This window comes from Gavialis gangeticus, unplaced genomic scaffold (assembly GCF_001723915.1).
Source record: "Gavialis gangeticus isolate Ggan-Ray unplaced genomic scaffold, GavGan_comp1, whole genome shotgun sequence".
NCBI lineage: Eukaryota > Metazoa > Chordata > Crocodylia > Gavialidae > Gavialis > Gavialis gangeticus.
Genome location: NW_017728980.1, coordinates 9,072,121 through 9,076,301, shown reverse-complemented (window position 1 = coordinate 9,076,301; position 4,181 = coordinate 9,072,121). Strand labels below are relative to the sequence as shown.

The 4,181-nt window shown below is 57.4% G+C and overlaps 1 long non-coding RNA gene across 3 annotated transcripts in view; it reads left to right on the top strand.

Moving 5' to 3' along the window:
• Positions 1-1,140, top strand: part of LOC109292214 — a 94,231-nt gene extending 93,091 nt beyond the window's left edge. For all 3 annotated transcript variants that reach the window (XR_002096080.1, XR_002096078.1, XR_002096079.1), the window contains one exon: positions 293-1,140. This is a non-coding gene — a long non-coding RNA (uncharacterized LOC109292214). The remainder of the gene's footprint in view (positions 1-292) is intronic.
• The last annotated feature ends 3,041 nt before the right edge of the window (positions 1,141-4,181 follow it).

Here is a 4,181-nt window from a genome sequence, read left to right as displayed (position 1 = left end):
AGCCCCCAGCTTCAGCGGCAAACGTGTGATCCCTTCAGGGCCATGGTGCCTTCCTTTGCCTCTTGATCTCAGTGGGTTGGAGGTCCCCACTCTGGGTGGGTCTTCGGAGCCTAGTGCCTGGGGCGGCTTTTGTAGGACACATTGAAAGGATGATGCAGTTTAGGATGGTGGGGCCATGATGGCAAGACAGCTGCCAAGATGCAAGGTGTTTGGGTGGTGGAAGTGGGGAGGTAGTGTCTCAGAGCCCTGGGTTCTGGTTGGCCTCTTGTGACTCGTGCATCCACGGGTACAGGCAAGGGGATCTTTGAAGACCAAACAGGTACTCACTCCTGGGTCCAAGGGCTTCCCACTGCTTTAACCTCCTTGAGCGCTGCCAGTGCTACTTCTGGGATCACTTCATCACTCATCCTGTAACCCCAGTGGCTTCAGATGGGATGCAGGAAGAGCTGGGCTTCTCTGTCTGCTGCAAGTTGCACCGATTTCAGAGCTCCCTGCCCGCTCCCTCACTGATACCCAAGGTCTCTCCTGCATAAGCTTGGCTCTAAACTAAAGACTGAGCAAGGGGCATGTGGAGCCTCCAGTGGCACTAGAGACCCATCACTGATTTCAGTAATGCTTTTGTCAGTCCCATGACCCTACCTGCTGGATACCTGGGCACTTACCGTTAGGGCTGACCCTCCATTTGCAGTGGGTGGCTTAACCCCTGCCTGCGCAATGACCCTGTCAGGACTTCCTGGGCCACAGACAGTTTCATTCTGTTTTCATACAGCGCTGAGCAAATACTCAGTCTCTAGGCATAGGAGCAGTAAAATAGGCACCATGTGAACCACAGGTCTGAAAAGTCTTGCTGCCAGGTCTCCATGCCTTGCAGGGTTAACCGAGATGTAAATGGTACCTAAGCCTCTTGCTGGTCCTCCGAATGGGATGGCTTTCCCAGCCCAGCCCAGCCCACATGAAGCAAACTGATGCCACCCACTTAGGGCTTTACACATGGGGCCAGACCCTGTGGCATGCTCAGCCCTTGCCTCCCCTGCTTTCTCTGGTGCGGCTCAGGGCCCTTCTGGGATTTGCTTGCGAGCGGCTTGGAGTCCTTGGAACTGTTGCCTTTCCCTCTAGAACAGACCACGGCCGCCCGGTCCTGCCTTCCTAGTCTGCTTGTGGGCAGTCCCATCCTGACTGGCCAGACAGGAGCTCCAAAGGGTCTTTGGTACAGTAATGCTGGGAGCTGCTCCCCTGGACAATGCCACATGCCCCGCTGGCTCCATCGGCTTCCAGCTTGGCCCCAAGAACCAGCTGCAGAGTGTCGAGGCCCATCCTTCCCATGTAAATAAACAGCTATAAATAAGGAGAGAGCCAGAGGTGTGAAAACTGCCAGGAGCGGATTTCAGAAAACCAACAAATTAGTCTGGAAAAACAAAGGTTATGAACTGACATCCCTTCTCCAAGCCAAGGGACAGAGCCTCCCTTTCCTGATGAATGATGAGGGGTCAGAGCTGCGCACCAGGAGCAGGGCTGGGCTGACTCCATCTATCACGGGCTAAAGATCTCCCCTGCTGCCTCCTGGCTCTGGTTGCACTAATACACTGCAGTCATGTTCTGAGAATAGGGACAAGAACCCAAGTGAACATGCAAAGAGGAGCCGGCTTCTGGGAAAGAAGTTCTCCGAGTGATGCTGCAACAGGCTATTGTGGTGCTAATGATGTGTGCCAGTATCAATAAAGCATCAGCACTCTTCTGGCTCCCCCCTATCTTGTGCCTTGGAATTTCTCGCTGCACGTTTGGCTTCTCCTTTGGAAGCGTGGTGTTTACGTCGCCGAAGCAGGCTTGGGAACAGTTGCTAGGAAAGACGCTGGATAAGACTGGAACATCTGATCGGCTACTGTTGTAAGTCCGGGGCCTTTTGTACAGTCCTGAAGACAGTAGGCACGCAGGGCAGTGCCAAGGCAGGAAGAGGACTAAAGGCATTATGTATTTCACAGCCGACAGCCTGGCCCTCCAAAGTGCAGAGCATCCCTGACCCTGTGCAAAGTCCTTCACCTCCTGAAATCGGAGTCCAGGGCTGCTGACAGCCCAATGCCCTCCAGTAGCATGAACTGTCCCTGTAAAACATGTGCACAAAGCACTTCCATCCCATGCTGCCCTGGCCACTAAGCTGAATCAGTAGAGTGTGGAGGGTAGGAAAAGGAGACAAGAAACCCTTGCAGAAAGCTAAATCACTCCAGGCCTGACCTGAAGCTACTGAGGTCGATAGAGAGAGCCCCATCGACCATGATAAGCTGTGGATCAGCCCCTCGGTGCTGGAGACGAGCATATTTGCAAGCTTTCACTTCAGCCCTTGGGACAAAGAGCTGAGTCAGACTTTTATAAGGGCTCGGATTTTGCTGGGAAAGCAAATGGCCTAGAAGTTTATGCAAACTTGGGTTAGGCTGGGAGGAAGCCTCTGTCAGTCTCTGCTGGCCTGGGGGTCTCTTTCTATAGAGCCAGCATCAGGCCACAGGGGTGCTCGGGTCCCAAGGAGCAGGATTAGCAGCAGCAGAAAATACGTCGTACTCGCCCCATCCTGCCTGATGAATCTTTCAGCGCTCAAAATGCAATGACAAGTCTCCTGGAAGGAACTTTTCGTTGCCCATTTCCAGCATCACAAGAGGGGGAAAAAACAAAGCTGGGAGAACAGCCTCTGCAATGCAAACCTGATTGCAAGGTGTCCGCGTGCCCAGCACGGGCACTGCAACCACCGGGCGGAAAGCTGGTGTTCAGACCAGGGCAGGGAGCTGCAGTCGTGCTCCTCCCAGGCTGGGTGAGGGGCTCCCCAAGCCTGTCTTCTCACTGCTTCCCCCTGACTTCTCCCGACTCCCTTCAGCTGCCACAGTTGTTCTGTGAGGAAGATCACTGACCCGCTTAAGGGTGTGGGCAAAGGAAGGCAAGTCAGTCTACGGGCTCCAGCATGCTTAGGGTCAGGGTTGGAGGGAGCAGAGGATACGGGCGTCTCCTCATGGACCTACTTCCCTTCTCTTCCACCAAGTGTGCAAAGGGGCGTGGCCCCTCGTGAGATGCCTGCCTCTCCACCACACACCTCTCTGCTTCCCTTCCTGCTCCTTTTATTTCCCTCGATCAGGTTGTTTGTACTGCAGTCATGCCTAGGGGAACCTCTGTGCGCTAGGAGCTGTACATGCATCTAGCGAGAGAGAGTTCGTGCCCTGGAGAGCTTAAAATCTAAACAAGCAAGAGGGACAAAGGGTGTCGGAAGGGACGGGCTGTCATCTCCCTTTCCTAGCCAGGGCACTGAGATGGAGAGAGGAAGAGAAGGGTTTTTGCTCAGTCCCTACTGAAGCAGTCAGGTCCTCCAGAGACACGGCTCTTCTGACACTGCCCAGGAAGGAGCCGCGGGGTGCCGAGCGCACCTGCAAAGCCTGGCTGGAGGTGACTTGCCTCCTGGGGGCAGAGCCAAGAGCTGCCTCAGTCGCCCCTCTCCAGTCCATAACTGCTGCCCTGATCTCTGCCCAACGTGACGTTGTGCAGCCGAAGGTGCCATCCCAGCTCGCTGGGCAAGGCCACGTTGGCAGACACCGGGGTCCGAGTCGGAGCGCGAGCCCGGGGGAGATTTTGGGAGGGGGCAGGGGCTGGGCCAGAGCAGCGCACACAGTCCCTTCTCCTGGGCACTTCTCCCTCTCCGCTCGCTGCAGCCCCCACTGCCTGGGGGCCCTGCCAGCCCCTTCCCCCCGACTCTCCAGGAGGGGCAGAGGGGCAGGCAGAAGCAGCTAGGCCCCTACACTGGGGTGGGGGAGCTGGTGGGGGCCTGTGCTGGCACCAAGGAGGTGGGCAGCAGTGCCCAAGCCCGGGAGTCTGCCATGCAGTGGGGGGACCCCCCCCCATGCAGTATGCAGTGAGGGGGGAGACACCCGTGCAGTGCAGGGAGGGGAACCCCCAGGCCCATGCAGTGCAGGGAGGGAAGACACCCGTGCAGTGTGGTGAGGGGGGCCCTCTGGGCCCCCACGCAGTGCGGGGAAGGGATGACACCCATGCAGTGCAAGAAGAGGTGCCCCCCCGGCACATGCAGTGCGGGGAGGGGTGGGTGATACTCATGCAGTGCGGCGAGGGGCGCCCCCGGGGCCCCGTGCAGTGCAGGGAGGGGGCCACCCGTGCAGTGCGGTGAGGGGAGCGGGGACACCCGTGCAGCGCGG